We start from the raw sequence: 21,792 nt of genomic DNA, 5'->3' as shown, positions 1-21,792 counted from the left end.
GTGATTTGAATGACTGTATTACCTCACTTTTTGAAAACACTACATGGACTTATGTGAAATTTGACAGCTGGCTTCCAACGAAATACAGTGGTATACAAAAATTAAATACCTGATTATAAATGGGGTAGCCTGGGCTAATAACCATTCATACGTGTATGCACTGAGCACACATACAAAACTTTGTATATCTAAATAGCCTTAATGAGTTTTAAGCAGGAAAACTTCTCCTTGTCTTTGTGAGTTAAAATCATTAAAAATACAGACATTGGATACTCAAGGATTCCTAAAAATGTAGGATGATTAATTAAATGCAACATTTTCTTCAATTCTTGCTAAAAATTATGTATGTGTGGGGTAAGGATTATTGTTTCCTTTAAGAGGCATTCTGTAGGAGAAGAGGTGATTGTTGCAAATCCTGGAACCAAAATTTGTGAAAAAGCAAACCAGTCATAGTGTGTCAGAGCAATGGTAGAAATATCCACTCTATTACCCTTCATAGCCCTCATTAGCCATCCTTGCTGCAATTTCATATTTTTTATTATTATTATTTAAAATATACAGGGACAAGACCTACAGGACTTAGTACTGCCACTGCATAAACGTATCAGGAAGAATTGAAGAAGTGACAGATACCAGAAGTGAATGAATATTTCTTTAAAATTATTTGCTTTCTTCTCTAGTTACCCGACTTCTCAATACCATCAATACTTTAAAGCTTATAAAATAATATGTATATATAATTTTAAGTTAAACACTACCATATTCTCAATTTAGAACTGAAGACAGTACTTTAAGATAGAATTTTAACGAGACATGAGCTCAATTCCATGATTTAACAATAAAATGTATCATCAGTTAAAATTGTATAAATAAGCTGGAGTACATAGAAATGTAAGAGAGACTGGGAGAAAAAGAGTGTTAATTATGCTAATGGTACTCTTGTAAATGCTAAAACAGATGGCAGAATGAACAACAATGGATTATTTTTTAATCAAGCAATTTCAAATAAATATCTTTGTTCAAAAGCAGTAAGCAACTACAGCATTGCTAGGAAGTGGTAAAAACCCAATACTATGGTCTTACCAGTAACTTCACTTCTGATCTTCCTAGTGGATATTCCCAAAACAGAACTAATTTCCTGGTTACTGAAAAGTAGACTGATCCCAATTCTGCTCTTAAGCAAAAAATGTATGATGGTTGGCATTCATGACAGACTACACATATTACTTTTAGAATATATATCTAATGGGTATAAGCAACTGGGAATGTACAACACCCAAAAGTTTATGCAGGAGACAAAGAGTTCTTTGATTGCATAGGGCTAACATTTAAACCAACATTCCACACCATTAATTAAATTACCAAATTGAACTTTAGAATTGTGGTAGATAATCTCTGTTTTGACCTGCTGCCACTTTATAAAAAGCTAATAAAAACTTTCATTCTCTCATAAACTTTTCTGCAATGATTAGTCTTAATTAACAGCTTTAAACTGTTGGATATTGCAGGCCATAAACTAAGGACATTTAAATAAGTTAAAGTGCACAACCTGTTTCAAGGTCAAAACCCAAGATCCTTATTTTGCAGCTGTTATCCTTCTTTTATTTTGACAGAAATATAAAGACAAACAATTGTATTTCATCAGCATCCCTCCAGGTACTACATGTCAAACATTGCATTTAAGCAAACATTGGGATTTTATATGCACACAAAATTATAAATGTCACCTGTGTACGTAAACTATAATATATAGTAGTGCTTCACATTCATATAAATACAACAAATGCAAATTAAGATATTGTTTTCTTTAAAAAAAAACTCCCCCAAAGTGCATACATTCAGAGATTCAAAAGAGGTTTTATGCTAATCTAATTTTCCCACCATATCAGCTAAGTCTAATGCAGGATATTAATTGCAAATCTTGCTTTGTTTACATTTATGCAGATATTGCTCTAAAAGAAGGAAATTGAAGCATCCAAATGTCACCCACACTCCTGTATTACTGGACAGCGTTGCTTTATTTAGACATGCGCTGTCCAAGTTGCCAACTGGTCTTCTACAAGCAATCATTTTAGAAGTGCAGTTCATTTTACAACTGTGAGTTCAAACCACAGTGAAGGCCAAGGAGCCATCAACTTAGAATGCTTATCCTCGTATGAATGAAATTAGAAAGGATATCACACATGTTGTTGGTGAAGAAAACTAACACGAATTTCAGCAAAATTTCAGCTCTTTTTGAATGCCACAATATTTATGGATAATTACTGAAAGATTGATTGATACAAATCTTGAAAGAAATAACTGTAATGAAATACAGCTATAATTTTTGTCTTTAATATAGTGTTAAAAGTATTTAATCTTTAATACTTTCAAAATAAATGTATGATATACCCTAGCAGTTTGGGGACACCTTATAGCAATTCTAGATATGAGTTCTTTACTCTGTTTATGTGGCAGAAAATGAAGTGACAGAAAAAGCACCATTTGTAAGCTGAGAAATTAGTTAAATGCTTTGAAGTTAATATTTAACTGTATATTTCGTAATACAAAAATAAAACAATAAATATAAATTAATGATGACAAATCTATGAGACTATTTCATTTAGGACTAATGTGGCACATTTCTCTGAAGTTTTCAGCTCTGTTTCTTAATTTTTTTATGTCTAAAAGCCATCTCAGTATGATGATGGAAGGTGAACAGGATGATGTAGGAACACCTAACAGTCAGCAGCATCTTCACATCATTGAAAGGCTGCAAAGTACCCAGCTGGCCCAACACACACCATCTCTGATCACTTGGCATACAGAGCTTTCAGGTAGTTTCAAAAGAGGGTCTGCAGTCAAACTCCATGAGACCTGCAAGTGTACTAGGAGTAACTCGAATTTACTTTGTAAATCCTATCTTCCTATTAAAGTTTAAAGCAATGTGATAATAATGCTTTTATTTCTGTTACTTTTATCACATATATATTTAATAATTTGACTTATTAAATAACCATATGTTAATAATATTCATTAAATATATAACCTTGGGTTTCGACTGAAATAATTTAAGTTGTGTATCCAGAAAATTCCAAGGGAATCAGGTGGAAGTATGACCTTTCAGATAATAGCATGCAACTCCATCAATCAGCTTTATCATTTACTGCACTTCAACCCATCTGCATGTGTAATGAATCAGAAGAAAATAAGAAAATGAGTACAACTAATTGATCTCTTAGTTATATCTTTTACTTCTATTGAGCTCAAGTTCAGTCCTGTAAAGAAATACAGGATCTGGAAGTGAAGCTGAGAAATTTCATCTGCATAAAAGTTATTTTTTGAATGAAAACCACTGAACTACTTGACAAGTAAAATATATTTAGCTCTTATCTTTAAGTTATCTCAACATTAAAAAAAAGTTTGAAGCAAGTAGGGAGGGTATATCAACAGAATCTTCTCTAGTAACATATACCTATTAATTTGAACCCTATAGGTAACTTAGCAATTATTTTTAGTGTCAGACATTCTGAAGTGGAGTTATGAATCGCTAATAAATTTAACTATTAAAACCTATTCTTATAGTCAGGCACCTCTCTTTCAGTGCATTAAACAAAAAGTGAAATTTAAAAACTAAGCCACTGTGGTTTTGTATAGCACGTACATAACAACTACCTGTCTGGTGAGAACACTGGAACAGTGAAATACTAAATACTCACTGTAAGTTTGTTATCAGGTGATTATCTATTCCATTATTCTTTAAATATTTCTGAAAAGGAACTATTTCTATCATTATTCAGTCTTTGTGCAACAATCTACATAGGCAAGAAAAATAAACAAGAAACTTACAAAGCAACATATACCTCCTTAGTAAGATTTTCCAGCAGGTTCGTGAATTGCTTTAGCCCATGAGTCTTACTGGATATAGACAACAGCTTTCACCTTCAGAACCACACACCACAGGTATGTTCTCAGGTCTAAAGTGAAATGCATTTCACTGTCTCATTTCTGTCCACTGGGAATTATTGAACAACCTTACAAACCCACTGCAAATAACATTTCAGTTTAGCATGATTGGTAGGTCACTTAGGCAAGGTTCTGTACTGCTTTTGAAAACTATATTACTTTTGATACCAAGGAAGGACAGTTTTCATAGGTCGAGCTTCAGATCACTGGTGGCAAGCCTAAAAGCCTACATCAAACTTATGTGCATTATACCTACCTGTAAGTAAATAAAGAAGAGTTCAACTTCTAATGCCAGAGTGACAAAGGGAACAACAATATTGGTTTAAATCAATATTTGCTTGGCCTGTTTTCCCAACTAACTTTTATATGTTACAAGTAAATATCAACTTATATCTGAAGATTGACCCAAACCAATGTGACCTCCCCTCCCCATACTCTTTTGTAACTGTCCATCAGCATCTCCTTACTGCTTAACACTTCTTTGTCATATTTTTCTACTTTCCTCTTCCAAACCCTCTGCTTGCCAAACTGACCCTATCTCTTCCTATGTACTTAAGTATTACTTTCCTTACTTAGTTCTTGCTCTGCATGCTTCCCATACTCAATCCTGTGCTTTCCTACTATTTTACAATTTATGATCTTCGCATTCTAGATTCAGAGTAGTTTGTTCCCACTTGGCTCTCACCATCCCACAAGGTGCTACAATATTATACTGAAGTTTCTGCCCTTTGGGTCTTTAATCCCAGTTTTGCCAAACATCCCTCTCTGTGCTCACCACTGACCTCCTCACAACATCAGAGTGCATCTCTAGTGCCATGAGCCTCCACACCTATGGTGATCATAAAATATGATGTGACAATGCCTTCTTACAGTGATATGTGGCTGCTTTAGTGAGGGTACAGTCAGGAGCATGTTATCAATGGCTACGGATATCATTGTATGCAGTGGCTGAGTAATCCTTGCTGTCTTTGAAGATATTATTCATCCACTGAACCAGTGTCCTTAGAAATTAGCAACACAAGCTCTAACAGAATTTGATTTAAAGAAAGATAAAGAAAAAAGGATCAGATTAATGAAGACAGAACACACACAAGACAGAAGGGATGATTCAGCTGCTGTTATTAATTTGTCTTTAGATATATATTTTTTAATTGTGACCAAGGGGCAAGATTAATCAGTTTCCTAGCCAATCAAGGGTTACAGGCAGCAATTAGGACTCTGAGAATAATCCTGAAATATTCAAATGCCAGAAGTGTACAAGAACAACTCCATAGCTCTCAAATGTTGAAGAATGGACTGAAAATGATCAAAAACATTTTTATGTAAGAATTCAGGTATGGCTGTAGTAAGGTAGTGAACTTTTTCCTGATGTAAATCAAGAATTGCTAGCATTTATGATATTTTAGCAGTAAACCAAATACATCATAACAATATTAAACCTAAGAATCTTTGTCATTAACCTTTTGCCTCTTGAAAAAATATAAACCTGAGAAGAACCAATGCATTATTTTAACTGCTGCTCTCACCAAGCATTACACTTTATTTTCACACTACATCTTAAATATTAATCCTCAAAATGATGATATATATGAGGCAAATAATGTCTTATAAAAAGAATTTTCCATATAACTTTCCATTCAAAATAAAACTAATCAATACCCAAAAGAGAAAAAACAGAGATTGTTATGAGCAGGTCTCTGGTAAATCAGGTAGGTGTATGGGAGATATTAACTGTAGAATCAATAATTATGCAAATCTTCACTTATTTACCTTTTACTTGAAATTTGACAGATCCCATCAAAACATTTGTTCTTTTGATAAACTTTTTTAAAAGCAAATGGGATTTTTTTGCAGTAAGTTTTATCAGAAATTAGTGGGAATCAATTATTCACATGGTCTACTTTTATTAAAAAATCAAAGGGTTTCTTTAATAAAAATAATGATTTTATCAATCTTGAATCATTTTGTACAAGGAATACTTCCACTTGTCAATTAGATAGATGCATTTAATCAGTTGGAAAAATATTTGATTAAGCCTATCTTCTTCCTCATCCTTACAGAAGAGCTGAAAAAAAATCAGAAATGAAGAAAAAACTATTGATAAACAAATTCTGTACTCTAAGCCCACGATGAGAGTGATAAAAAATGTTAGAGAAGCCTTTTAAGTTTTTTAATCCTTGCTGAACAGAGTGGAAAAGAAGCGCAAAGACATCTCACAAAAGACTCAGCTATATCAGTTTAAACCATGTTCCAAATTCAAGCAACAAGTAGTTTCCATTCAATCCAAGTGTACTGGTAATAGTCAAAGATTATTGGCTTTGACAATCACTACATCATTCCCTTATATGTTAGTGACAAATGGAATTGGCATATTTTAATTGGTGTGTCGGTTTGTTGACCATTTTTGTTTAGGAAGAACCTTTGACTTTGTAGAGAATTTTATTGAAAGATAGACCAAAAATTATCTGCTGGTAACAGAACATGTAACTTGCTAATGTTTTTTGATCAAATATTACCAAATAAAACTTCTCTCTCTTAACAGACACATAGAAAATAATTATTTCGAGTACAAAAAAAAAAAAATAGGATAATGTGAACCCATTACTAAATGGAGGGTGACCCTGGTAACAGAGGGCACAGAGAAGGCAGAGATAGTGACCACTTCCTTTACATCACTCCTCACTGACAAGACCAGCCCTCAGGAACCTCTGGCCCAGGAGACCAGGGTAAAGAACAGTTGGAAGGATGACTTCCTTTTGGTTTCCCTTTGTTAGAGAACACCTAGGAAAACTTGACATAGACAAGTCCATAGGCCCTGATGGGAAGCATCCACAACTATTGAAAGAGCTGGTAGACACCATGGCAAGTCTGCTCACAAGCAACTTTGAAAGGCTGTGGCCATCAGGAGAGGCACCTGAGGACTGGAAGAAAGCAAATGTCACAGCAGTCTTCAAAAAGGGCAAGATGGAGGACCCAGGGAGCTACCATCCAGTCAGTCTCAGCTCAATCCCAGGAAAGCTAATGGAGCACCACATTCTGGAGGTCATCTTTGCACACATGGATGCCAAGAAGGTTGGCAGGAGTAGTCAGTATGGATTCACTAAAGGTAAATCATGTTTGACCAACCTGATTGACTTCTGTGATGAACCAACTACTGCATGGATGAGGGGAGATCAGGGGATTTTGTCAACTTGACTTCAGCAAGGTTCTCAGCTCTGTTTCTCACAACATCCTCACAGGCAAACTCAGGGTGTGAGGGCTGGATGAGTGAGGACTGAGAATTGACTCAATGGCAGATCCCAGAGGGTCATAAACAGTGGCACAGGGTCTAGTTGGAGGCCTGGAGGCCTGTCACTCCTGGTGTCCCCACGGCTCAATTCTGGATAAATTGTTTAATTTACCCACAAATTACTTGGATGAAGGGGAGATTCCTCCTCAGCAAGTTCACCAATGACAGGAAGCTGGAAGGAGTGACCAATACCCCCTAGTGCTGGGCAGCCCTTCAGAAGGACCTCAACAGCGATGGACAGAATGAATCTTCTGAAATTCAGCAAAGGCAAATGCAGGGTCCTGCACCTGGGGAGAAACAGCCCCAGGCACCAGTACTGGCTGTGGGCTGAGCTCTGAGGAGAAGGGCCTGGGGGTCCTGGTGGACAAACTGTCCATGAGCCAGCAGTGCCCTTGGGGCCAAGAACACCAGTGGTGTCCTGGGGTGCCCTGAGAAGAGCATTGCCAGCAGATCAAGGAAAATGATCCTGCCCCTCTACACAGCCCTTATGAGGCCACATCTGGAGTGCTGTGTCCAGGCAAAGTATGAGAAAGAATGGGTCTCTCCCACCTGCTGCTTGCCATCTAGTGCCATGGATTTGCCTACAATTCCCTCTGAGAGATAGAGTCATCTGTGTTTCCATTTCTGATCAGTATGCATTCCTGTGTCCAAGCCTGGGTGCGGGTATTAGTTAAGGCAGAGATACAGCACAGATACTACATATCTCCTTTCTTCTGGAGTTCGTTTCACTAACTGATGATGATGCCATTACATCAAAAGGAAAGAGATAGTTCAAGTATGTCTAAATGTTTCAACATTTAACTGGCTGCAAGATGTATAACCATACTGCAAATGTCAATAAATTGTGGCCTAAGAGGACAGAATCTATATAAATTATGTTATTTTTCTACCCCAATTAAACTGTGAGTCAGTTTTTTTATCAATATTTTTTTATTTTTTATCACTAAGCTTCTTACATTTTCAACACCTCTAATCACCTGCAATTTACTTCAGTTGCAGCTGTGCAGTAGAAAGGGTCAGAGGAAACAATGACAAGAGACCACTTTATTTTTCCCTGTCTTACATATTTAAAACCTGCAAATCTACACTGGAAACAACAATATTCATTAAGTCTTAAGAGGTAAAGATTACGCAGCTCTCAATTTCTACTGAAGATACCAAAGTAAGTGATAAGAAACTTTAGTATTTGCTGGGAGAGTATTTGGCTGGGAGAGTTAACTTTCTTCACAGTACTTCATATGGGGCTGTGCTTTGTATTTAGGCTGAAAATAGCATGAACAATTCAGAGGCATTTTAATTATTGTTTAGCAGTGCCCACACACAGTCAAAGCCTTTTCTGTTTTTCACACTACCCCAACAGAAAGGAGGTTGGAGATGTGCAAGAAATTGGGAGGGGACACAGCTAGGACAGCTGACTCCGACTGACTAAAGGGATATTCCAGAGCATATAGAATCATGCTCAGCATATAAAGAAGCAGAAAGGTAGGAACATTTGGAGTGAGGGTGTTTGTCTTCAAAAGTCACTGTCATGCTTGATGGGGCCCTGCTTTCCTGGAGATGGCCAAACACCTGCCTGCCCATGGGAAGTGGTGAATGAATTTCTTGTTTGGCTTTGCTTGCATGTGTGGATTTTTCCCTATTAAACTGTCTTTATTTCAACCCATGAGTTTTCTCACTTTTAGTCTTTTGATTCTCTCCCCATCCCACTGGGAAGTAGTGAGCAAGCAGCTATGCAGTGTTTAGGTGCACACTGGGGCTAAACTATGACACAAGGTTTGCACTGATTTTCTGAAGAGTATATTTCTGGAGTTTCTGTTGTGCAGAAAATGGAAATATCAGGTTATTTTTATGCTGAGGAGGGAGCAGGGGCTAGAATAGGCAAGAAGTGCCTGGGTTTTCCTATATAGAAGGAAAAAAGGAAAAAAAAAAGGAAGTTGCTTAAGGGAAGAGTCCATTCTTCCAATGTGAAATGATAACAAATAAAACAGAAGAAAATGGTCAGGTTGCATGAAATATTTATGTGTACAGCAAATGATAATTCTCATTTTTCCTGTTTCTTCTGATCCTGCAGGCCTATTTATTTATAGAATATTGGTGTATTCTGGAGAAGAGCAGACATTTCTCTCCATATTACTATTCCAGTTATGACTAATTACTTCCTTGAAAATACATAAAAATAGACAGAGTTAGATTTGACAGACAGCTAAAATAAGGACACGTGTGAAGTAAAATTAAAAAAATATATTGGGGTGAGGTTGGAGTGGAGTATAATGACAAGTATTCTGCCAGGCATCTTGTCTGAATATTTTGAAACTCTGGCTGGCTACCATTTCAAACAAGCAATCCTATATCACATGCACCCTATAAAAACTTAAATGTCAGGGGAAAGTGGAGAATTATTTTCAACAGGAAGGGAAGCAATGCATGTAAGTAACAGCTGTAACATTTCACAGACAGAACATTTTTCTTCAGTGTCCTACACATGTGGATCATGCCTTGAGAGTGCAACAAAATGGTAGACAATAATAATCCATGCGGATTCTAGCTACAAACATGTGATTGAGCTTCCTTATCCCAGAACTTCCCATTACCCACAACCCATTATTTTCCCAGGGCCTCAGTTCTTTCTAAAGCATTTTCAGTTTCCTCAATGCATTTAGCAATGCCATTATTTTGTTTTCATGCTATCTTTTAAAATGTGTACTTAGCTAGCAGATAAACAACTCCAAACTTTTAAACACTTACATTTTGTTTTATATTAGTCTAGTTTTTTTGAGCCAAAGAATAAAATAAAGGTAAACATACTGAATGTTACTGATAAGAAAGATTGATTACTTCAGATTTCTTTTTGTGTTTACTGACAAAAGGCAGTGTGCAGTAGCATACCAGGTTTGTTCTGAGTGAAAAATGAAGCCTAGTTGGTAGATTAACCATCTACAAAATGATTCCTTGCAGAGTACAGTATGGTTCTTTGCACTCTAATATCTTATGCAGCAAATCTGACTAAATTACATCTTTAATAAATCATTTAGTACTTAGCACGTTTTGGTAATTATTTCAAAATACTGTAATCCTACATTATTTATATGTTAATTTTTTATCCTAGAAGAACAATACTGCACATAGTGGTACCTTCAGTAAACAAAACATCAATATGAAATATATATCTACCAAGAGAAGCCACCATAATTATGCAGCAAAATGATCATTTAGGATTTGGAAAAGGCTAAACATACAATGCATTCTGCTCTGTGCTACTAGATATCCATATACTTCACACAAATGTGGAAAAATCATAAGTCATAAAAATAAAGCTGCAAAATATGAGAAGACAGACTTGTAATCACAATCATGCATGAACAATTACATATTTCAAATGTAAAGATCATTCAAATAAATGTAACTGATGGATAATCCTCACAGGGTGCAAGTCAAAGTAAACAGACAGTCCACTTTAGAAAGTGTCTAGTGAATTGATTTAACAAGTTTAATGTGAGCATCAGTGTGGGGCTATTACTGATCGTAAGCTTTACTGATGTTATTTGTTCGCTTGGAAAAATACCGCTCTTTGGAATGAGCACATTAAGGCTAAAATTGCAGAGAAAACCCTATTACAACTTTATTGCTGGCAAATTGGAACCAAACCTTGTCTGTATATCAATTACTTAGAGTTACCACAGAGATAAATCCTTTTTTTTGTATAGGCTCAATCTTGAAGACAGTGATGAGAAAACTCCTTATTATACCCTACCAACATCACTAGGCTTTCTTAGCAATTTCAAGAAATTGTCAATTAAGTTCTTTTTATTAGGTTCCAAAAGCTGTTAAGTCAAACACAAATCTATCATAAGGCTTGTAACAGCATGTTATTTAGGCACATTTCAATGTTACACTCTTTCATTATCCACCTACCCAAACCCTAATCAAAAGTTCCCATAAAGTAAAGGAGTTTTCAGTTCTCCCATCTCAAGGTTCAGACAAATTTAGAACTCTCATTTCTTGCAGCTGGTCATATGAGTAATACCCATTTAAGTAAGAAGAAATACCATTATTTAGATGGTTTTAGACACCAGTACAATTGCTTACAAGATCATTAAAGCAGAAGGACACACCACTATGCCATTGCACAAAATAGTGAAAGCAATAATATTTACGAATTCTACCAAATATTAGTACAAACATATTGTATTTTCATGGCCGTTGCTGCCTGGTAAGGTCTCATTTTAGATAAACAGCTGCCTCTAAAAGTGACAGTTGATAAGCAAAGTTCTTCTTCAGATCCCAGAGCTGCAGCACTGAAATGGGCTGTACTCCTTGCTCCCTGAGTTAAGAGAAATAAAACTCTTTCTAGGACTGATGCTTTCTAGTATCCAGAAAGAGTAAAGGGCCAGTTGTGTCATGTAGGAAAAGCACAATGGAGAAATAAATAGGTCTGCTTTCAAGACAGCTACTTGTCAAATGTCCCAGCCAGAGTCCCTGAGAAAAAGTACAGGGAAAGGAAAAGAAGATACATAATTTGATATATATCTAGTCACTTTACTTCAATCTTTCTACAGTATTCACATTCCAGACTACATGTTAAATGAGACTTACATTCTGCACCAGGTGATGCATGATCCAGATTAATTAATAAAGGAATTGTATGGTATTCCATCTGAGTGTCCCACTTTTCAAAAGAAACTGGAAATTATTTTGCAGTCATCTAGTTGTCCTCCCAAACTAATGAACAGGGCTATATTTGTTTGAATAGAAAGAGCAACATGCCATGAGTATGTACATCTTAACATTAAAAATGCTGCCTAGATGTGTTAGAGCTAAAGGGATAGCTAAAAAGGCTAAAGACACCTTAAGATAAATTAACATGTCGCAAGAGAGAAAATGTAAGTAGCTGTGCATGTGAAACAAAGCAGCAGAAAGATTCAAAAGTTTCAACATAGTCTTTCGTGCTCAAATATTCCTTTTCTTTTTTTCTTTGCTGCAATAGCCATCCCAGTTCATTCTATAGCATCCTGACTAGTTGGTCACAGGCTAAGGCCATTTGAAGAGGAAGAAGGTCAAAGCCATCATTACAGTGATGACAACCAATCACAGTGAAAAAAAGTTTTATTTATTACACTTAATGTAAGAAACCTTTACTGTGGAATATAATTGCACTGTCACTGCACACCAGAGATTTTTAATCCCCAATCATTTCAACATATTTTACACTTCATTACCTTTTCAGTTAGATATTGCAAGAAAGACTCTCTTGAGTCTACACAAAAGCCTTAAAAATTCTACTATTTTTTACTCTCATATTTCACCTATAAGAAACAGTGGATGATGAATTTCCATGAAGGAAAATGCACATATTCTGCACAAGGCTGGTAAAGAATATAGAGGGGAAAAACAGTCATAATATTTTGTTAAAGTTTTAAAAATAATTAGTATTTTGTTTCTGAAGCCATAAAATCCATAAAATATCTGTAAGTAAGATATTTATACGAACTTGGGTATGATACTTTGGCACACTCTATAGCATTGTCTTAGCTAAACAAAATGGGCTACATATCTCCCCAGTAATGCACGGTGCTCTAACAAAAAAAATATAAAGTTATATCACCTCTAGGATGAGATAACCTCCTGTGATTATCATATGTTCTAGTAAGTGTCACAGTGAAATGGTAAGCTATTGTATGACTGTGGATTTTATACTGTAAAAATCTATCACATACGATCATTTTTTTCCTATATGTCCCATGCCTTATTCTGTACCGACTGATTATAATCTAGACTTCATAACAAAAAATTTACACTCTTGACATAATGAGGGTTGTCTAGTTAATTATATCATGGCACAATACCACATTTTTGTATTCTTTTCTTTGTTTGCTGCTAAATTGGTAAAGTAGGCCCTGAAATACTAATTCTGGAAACTGATATACATGTGGAAAGAGATCTGTTTTGCTCTGAATTTTATCTTATTTGGGTATTCATTACAATCTCCACTTCAACACAAATAGACCATGTAATAAATATATATTTTTTTAAGTTAAAACACCACAGCACTCCTACAGCAAGGCAAACTCAGACCTCCCTACACTAGATTTCACTAACACATCAGCAAGTCTAAAAACATCAGTTTTTAACAAGATTTTTCAAGCATGTATCTTTTTAGAAACTGCCTGTTTGCATTCTCGTAAAATATAAGTACACTTCTTCAGTGTCAAAGTAGTAGAAACAGTTTGTGACATATCAAAACAATACACTTGAAGAAAGGCAGTGAACAACCAAATAAAACTTACCTTTTTTCTTTTTTTAAATTTTTTTTTTCTTCTGAGTTGTGAAATTTGTAAACAAATTGTAAAATCAAAGTAATATGGTCTAAATCATGAGTTTGTCTGAACTGATGTTTATTCCAACAAACTACTTCCTTGACAAAATGATACACTGAAAAAAACCACTCTAAATTCTACTAGAAGCAAGAAGATAGTGCCTAGGAAACAAGGGACAGTAAGACAGTAAAGAAAAAACGAGCAACTCAGAATCTTAAATAATTTAGAAAATATTTAAAACAGAATCATGCAAATAGAAAAAACAGTAACAAAAATATCAAAAATTAGTTTTTGTCTACTTTCCACCATATTTCCTTCAAGGCTTGTTAAAGCAACATGCTGACATCAAGCAGATGCAACACAATAAAAAAAATTTGTCTATTACTTTGAAGAATCATTCAGAAGCTACCAGTCACCACTCTAAAAATTATTCTGGAAAAATGCATCAGAGCTTGTCCTGTCAGACAACCTTGGGGTATCAGCATGAAAGAAAATTAATTCTGCAGTAGAATCCTGACCTGTTGAAAAAAATTTGCTATTTTCTTTGGCAATGGAAGGGCTGGCACTCTTTTGCCATTGAGTTTTGCCATCAGTATCACCTGGACTTTACTTGATGACTGATCATTTGCAATGGGAATTTATTTTTGAGAGGCCATTCTTTAGGCTTCTTTGAGCTAAAGATAAACTGAGAAAAATTTTGGCTATCGGAACACTCCACATAGATATGAGATCCAGAGTAACAATACAAGTTATGTCTACCAGCACTTCAGTTGAATAATAATTTTCAGTGAAGGTATTTCATATTTATACTGATGTAAATATGACATAGCTAGAGGAATGTGAGCTCCCCAGCTGGAGTTTTACTAGGATTCATCAACTACAATAGAGGGCTTATCCACTGGAATCTGGTTGGCATGATATAAAACATCAGTAACTAAACCGTCACTGCTGGTAAAATTCTGTTTAATCAGCAGACTGAGTCAGAAAGTAGCTTAAGGTGAGGAAGCTAAAAGATATTTAAGCTTATGCACTTAACTCTTGATGTCTTTCTACAAGGTCCTCTCTAACATGAGAGAATAAAAGTGTAAAGGAGCAATATATTAAAATGATAAGTGATTTGTCATGAGTAGAAATTTAAGACAGATTTCCCCCCACATTCAATTCTTGGTTCTTCTTTCAGGGGCAATGAGGCTTTTGGCAGTAGAAAGAGACCAGATGTAGCCTATGTTAACTCTTGTTCACCTGGAGTTTGTTGATTTGAGAGCTGGAAATTTTCACCCACTGACCTAGGAACAGAATGGGATCTAGGCAGGCAATCGGGTATCTAGTTACTACACCTATCAAAGATACAGAAATACTATTTCCTGCAAAAGGCTAGATTAGCTGAGGCTGAAAACAGAGATTCATCTTTTTTTTTCCATAGTATATATAGCATCAGTTTTATGATCTTGAAGAACTGGAAACCAGAGCATGTGGCACTGCAAGATGTCACACTTAGAGAGTGCAGTGGTCTCACCCGACCAAAGATATAAGAAAAATTGAATTCTACCATTCATTTCCATTTCTATATCTATGTATTTTCCCCTTGTGCTTCAGAGTTTAATCAATTTTAGAATTCTAGCAATGACATAAGGAAGTACATGAGTAGATCATAGTAACTTGAATAGCATTTTTGACATAGAAATCACCTGTCTATAATTGCCAAAAGATGAGGTTAATTTAGAGAACTTTCTCATAGATAAACTTTTCTACTGAAATTTTCTTGTCTTATTCTTTTTTAAATGGCCAGATTAGCTATACTAGCTACTTTTTAGAGAAAGTAGTATCAAAGGGATGTGCAAGTAACAGACTATTATATACTAGAGGGATTTGTATATAAGAACAAAAGAATGTTTAGAAACATGTAAAGTTCTAGAGGTACAGTTATTTTTAAAGCCATGGAAATGTTTTATCTTTATATTATTAAGGAATATACACATTTTCTGAAATTCCTTTGACAAAGAGGTAAGTAGATAAGAACTCAAAAAAAATATTTAGTAGGATTTGATTAATATACATAAACTCTAAAATTGCTTGATTAAAATAAGAAACATTAAAAGAATCAGTTTAGTAATAGAAAATTATTTATTAGTTTGTCACATGCTTTATTTTTCCTTTTTTTTTTTTTTTTTTTTTTGCATCTTTCTTTTGTTTTCATTCTTTTATGCTTGAACCTTATTTGCACTGCACATCTGGTGTTATAATACCAGGTGAAAAATGGCAACACTTATATACCAGTAAAAGGCTGGATCATTAATATCTGTACAAAAGACAGATTTTTAAAATTGAGAGGACTGCAAAATTATTTTAGTCATTTATAGAAAATTGTCAGATCGGCAGACAAATGCTAAGAACTGACTTATTTAAAGCTTTAAGACTATTTTCATGTTGAATCAATATGCACGTCTAGAACCTTGTTTAAGGAAACTATTCACCATGCAAAGTTTTAAATGCACAATATCAAAGAATAATTTTTTGACATTTTGATTCATACATGCTTATAAAGCTCCAAGACAACATGGTTTAATTATAAAACATATTTCTACTGCCTTAGTCATGCCAATTAAATTTGATTGGATACTTTCTTTATTCAACAAGCCCCTTTCATGTCATTTTAATTTACTGTCAAAGCAGCCTGAATATTGGAAACTAAATTATTTACTACAGCCCATAAGCCAATAATGTTCCATTTGTCTCTTACAGAGGGAGACTAGACTAACAAGATTATTAAGGACATTACTTGTTATAGCGAATGTCCTTCACTTTATTTGAGCTTCATGCTGTGCTTTCAGAGATCATACTTCAAAAGAGCTCCATTTCATTCCATCACAGAACTTCTGATATAAATTATTCTTTACTAGCTTTGTAATACTCTGATCATAGAGAAAGTGGACCTGATCATGTTGGGTAAAAACAGAAGCTTCTTTTCTAAGATAACTACAGAGTTTATTTGTGTTAAACACCTTTGATACGCTCCCTTGTGCCAATACCACAGACCAGGCAGAAATCAGCTAAATTTATCACACAATGATAACATCTCAGAGATTTAACTCACAAGGGCTTTGGTTGTCTGTGCAATGATTTCAAACCAAATTCTACAATCTAATGCATGTGGTTAAAATCAATAGTGTAAGTTCTTTAAAGCACTGTGTAGAGAATGCAATAAAGGTAATGCAGAACAGGCTTCAGGAAACCAACAGATCCAGCATTTCACAAAAAGAGACTTGAAAAATAGATTACAAATTGTCTAAGATATAAGCCTGTCGTACAGACTGATAAATTCATAAAGGATTACAAACACAAAGAAAGACAGAAGAGATAATAAGCTGGGGAAGGTAATTCTTGTCCTAATGTTAGATCCACTCTGCCTTTTTGTTATGACTCAAGTTCAGCAAGACTCTGAAATAGATTATTAACTCAAAGAAAATGAATTACCTATTTTAAAACCATGAAACTGCTTACATGACTAAACACATTTAAATTTTTTCTTAACTCAGATTTGAGATTTGTTTCTTGTGATACTGGAAAGTCTTTCCAAAATCAAAAAGTAATAATGAAAAGTAGAAAGGTGTTTTTAAAACTACCTAGGAAAGGTCTTCAACTTTAGAAAAAACAGTTATCATATGAGGGGAAAAAAACTCCTCCAAGAATACAGGAAGAAAGGTAGAAGATAAGATAATTCCTCCATCCTCACAAGAAAAACACTCCACCTAGTGAATGACGAACACCCCACCCTACCTGTGTGCTAAATTTCAGATACCAGCATTAATGAAGAACACACATTACTAACCCCACTTCTTCTGCATAAAAGACTGACTATCCTGAGCTGAGATAAATTTTAAATACTTGTGAAGAGAGAAACAGGAAAATAATTTAGGATCAGTACTGTAAGTCTTGCCTACTTACTAGCACTGTGAAACTAGGATTATGTTGGGTTTGCTATTTTTGTCCATTTCAATTGCCTTCTGCTCTTATGAAAAGCTCACATTATACCATGTGAAATCTGTGAAAGAGCAAGATGATCACAAAGGTAAACCTCTCTTCACTTTTGTCAAAAAAAATTATGAAATACCCAGACAAATCAAATTCTTAAAAATCTGAAAGATCTTGGAAACATTCACGAAAATTCGGAACAAGTATAAATTTTTTAATTTAATCAACTAAGAATGTACTTTCATTATTATTTCCGCATGCTTGCTAAGTTACCCACTCAGGAAATTCATTAGTTAGAAGCTTTTACATAATGCCTGCTTTTTACAGAACAAAACAAAACAAAGTTCCTGAATATGCAGAAATAAAAAGTAGGAAAAGATAACAATAATGCTTTATTGATGAAAGCACTTTCTTATGATGGAGGAGGGCATAAGGTGATAATTTAGTGTTCCAGCACAGATTTACTGGATAATGGCCAAATATTTCAAAGCAAACACAGCTGTAATGTTTATGTTAAAAAGAACAGGCTAGGGTGGCAATCAGACATTCTGTATCCTTCAAGTACTGACAATAAATTGTTTCTTTCCATATAACAGAAAGATTGCTAAAATGTAACATGACAGAAACCTTTGAGAAACTGTTGTCTTTATAGGAAGGATTTCTTACTTGCTTTTTCAAGCACCTCTTAAAGGCAATCCCATTCACCAGTATCACTTAAAGATTATAACAGAATTGGAAATGAAACTGAGAAATATTACTACAAATAATGCTGCTGCTGTTAATGTCTAAATCCATTAGAAGTGAGAGAAATTTTAATTCTTTATATCTTCAGGACCATCTTGAATGTCTTTTACAAACCTGTACTGGAACTGTGTATGTTACACATACAAACAGTGCATGAGAATAGTTAAAATCTGCTCTGAACAACTGAGCAGAATCATGCCTTTAAATGGAGGCATTTTATCAAAGTGAGACTTGTGAAGTTCAATTTCACAAAATTGGATATACCAAACACTCTTTTTAGTCTCTATGGTAAACATGCAACACATCTACTTCATTTGCTGTAGTACAAATGTATTGGGATATACAAAGTCAAAAATTACTCAGTGGTCCACTTAAAAACCACAGAAAACTCTTGCTGTAATGTTTATACACTGAAATGCACTTTATGACTCTTCTACACTTAAGATATGTTTTCCTATAAGTGTTTAAATAAAGACAGTTCTAAGACTTCCAATTTATTTATTAAACCCCAGAAAATGTAATAGAATATACAATCTTGAAAATTCTGCAGATTACAGAAAAATATACAGAATTTATATTTTTCACGTTTAGATCCATTATCAAAAGTGTTAAATCTAGACGTATTTCAATAATTTGAAAGTTAAAAACACAGACTTGGTGTTTTTTATTCAATGTATACTGATGCAAGAAAATCCAATAAGCTTTTCTTTCAAGCCTTTGAGAAGTTGCTATCTATTAGATGCTCCCACAGGAAAAGTATTTCCCAGACAAGACTAAATCATGAAAGAAAAATCATGAATTTAAGAAAACCAAAACAAATCCCAACCCTAAATTCAAAGGATAAATTCCATAATGTCTTTGTAATTTTCTATGAAACAAGAGCATATGTTCTAATTGGTAAACTGAGTTTTACAAGCTGCATGCCTGATAAACATTTTAATCCATTTTTACAAAAATTAATTTTTAAAGAAATATGCTTAGAATGCATGATATTCTCATATTCTACAGGATTAAGCATAAACACAGCATTAAAAAAAAACCCAACACACTGCAATATTCCTATAAAGGAAAATTAAGTTTTTCTACAATATACATGTGTGTTTCATTTAGGTACTTTATGCCTATGTGTATGCATTAATCGATATCTAATACAGGCATGAACAAAAGTATAAAAATATACTATATTCTAACGAGTAATTCTAGCAATTCTGTCTCTGGGAAAACACATATGAGTGTAAGAAATTACTATGGTTGCCATACATACATTTATATTTATATGTACCCCCAGGATTCATATAATAAAAGCTGGAATTCATCTCAGGGAATTTTGAAATCCAGTTTCCTGTTTTTTATCCTATACATTCATTTCATTTGGGCCTACGTGATAGGAATCCCTTCCTTTTTTATATTTGTGCATGTTTTTGATAAACATAAAGCTGGTAAATCAGGCCTTGTAAAACTATACAGAAAGATGTCCAACAAGTAGTTTCATGTCATTTTTTCTTGATTTATATTATAGATGTGTTTGTATTAAAAGACAAAAAGGCTGAATTCTTCAACATTTTACTATGAAAAAAAATATGCATAAAATAATGTGGGGTTTTTTTGTGATTGAACTTTATACACCATGTTCCATTTTGACTGAAACAGTGAAATAACTAGCATGTTGCCTCTCTGAAGCCGAAAGCAATTTCCTTTTCTAATTTTAGTTATGCAAAGCCTATGGGCATCATCAGCATTTAGTAATTAGTTTTATAATTACTGCTGTTTTGCTCACTGTCATTCAATTTTTCTTACAACATGGTCTGGGATTGAAACATCCCACATCCACAGCTGTGTAAATTGCCATCCATTTATAAGACAAAAAAAGTAACATTCAACATACATCATTATTCAGTCAAGAATGTGTTATTGGTACTTAGGTGATGCTTTGAGTACATAAGCTGCACAGTAAAATACAAAATAAAATATATTTAAAACACTTATGCTCTATAAGACAGGAAAGTCTGGAAAATCTAAATGGGAAACAAAAGAATTTCCATTAATTTATATTTCAGATTATTACTAATATCAATATCTGTTCTAAATGAGGGGAAAAAAAAAATCTATTTTTTGTTAAAAGACATATACTGAGCTGAAAAACAGCTGAATTCAGAGTTCCTAATACTGTAGTTTGGTCATTATTGATAGAAGAATTGGTAGAGTGGTAACTAACTGCAAAGTCACCTATCAATACAGTGTCAATATATTTAGATATGATACTTCAAAATATGTAATGTCATTGACCAGTTAATTTTATGAATCCTAAAAATATAAATGGGATTCAGTATGATGTATCTGTTTAAATCCAACAATTTTTCTTAAAAAGTTTTATCACAGCAAAATTAGAGATTGACTAGAATTCTTATGTTACATATTATGCTCCAAATTTTATACTTTTTAAAATGTCTAATTTGAAATATTGTATCAATTATTATTTTTAAAGACAAGACATGTTATAATCAAATAAGAATGAAAAAGCTATCTTTCCTCCTTAAAAAAAAACTCCATAATATCTTCAGTGAGCAAGGACTACTATATTCTCTAGAACATGTATGGCTTACAAAAAATGATCATGGAGAGAAGAAAGTCCCACACAAGGTTCTGCCAGTGTCAGTCATCTACCACGGGTGCCAACCTGCTAGAGCAGAGCTGTGCTCTGAGAGGAAGAATCTTCCCTCAGCAAGGTGACACCAGGGAGCACCAGCACAAACAGGACATCAGCAAAGAGACCACTCATATTTGTCTTTCCTTCCTTCCTACCAGAAAGCAGAGTAATAAAGTCTTTTTAGTCTTATCCCTATCCTTTGTCAAGCTTAGCTAGGAGAAAACAGCTGCTAATAAACATAAAGCTGTTGCACACAAAGGGCTAGACTGTGCTCAGCCCAGTGAAGGGATAGAGCAGATATGCTGCTGCAGAGAAAAAATTTAGGGAGATTGTAGCAGTGTCTGCTATTTTATGTTTTGTCACACAGCTAAAGTCTTACATTTTTTCAAGTGAGAAAATAATTCTAAACATTTTTTACTACAAAAAAATCTTGATTCAGAATACTTCTCAGTAAATATATGGCATTCAGTATGACCCAAGTCGGAAAAATTCATTGTTTTCCCAAACAGCAATATTTTTAGACCCTTTAACAAACCCTGGGGAAAAACAGCCAAATGCTTTGCCTCCAGTTACCTAGAAAGTATGAGATGACATCCTTAGAGTCAAGACTCAGGCAACCACCACAGTGGATACTTGATGCTCCTGCAGAACATACAACTGCTCTTACCCATCAGATTAACAGTCACAGCCCACTTCAACCCTATCCCGCAGGTCATTCAGAGCCCACAGATTGCTGGCAGGGACTTCTCAACCTTGCTGGTGCTGCAGGCAGGGGTGGGATGTCCCTCTGCAGGGTCATCAGCTCAGCTGCTCCACCACCACAGCCCAGCTGTGCTCCTGGGGGCTGCACAGCCCGGCACAGCCCAGCTGTGGGGCTGCAC

The 21,792-nt window shown here is 34.7% G+C and overlaps 1 protein-coding gene across 7 annotated transcripts in view; it reads right to left on the bottom strand.

Moving 5' to 3' along the window:
* Nucleotides 1-21,792, bottom strand: part of NPAS3 (neuronal PAS domain protein 3) — a 589,208-nt gene that overhangs the window by 373,691 nt on the left and 193,725 nt on the right. The window contains exon 1 of one of the 7 annotated variants that reach the window (XM_085582105.1): nt 1-21,792. This exon is cut by the window's left edge and continues 58,236 nt beyond it. The exons of the other annotated variants lie outside the window; for them this stretch is intronic. The gene's annotated coding sequence lies outside the window, so the exon portion shown is untranslated. 7 annotated transcript variants of the gene reach the window in all.

The sequence above is a fragment of the Lonchura striata genome, chromosome 5, assembly GCF_050655825.1.
Source record: "Lonchura striata isolate lonStrDom1 chromosome 5, ASM5065582v1, whole genome shotgun sequence".
NCBI lineage: Eukaryota > Metazoa > Chordata > Aves > Passeriformes > Estrildidae > Lonchura > Lonchura striata.
Note: the sequence above shows the minus strand (reverse complement) of the source record. Positions and strands in the feature narration are given on the sequence as shown.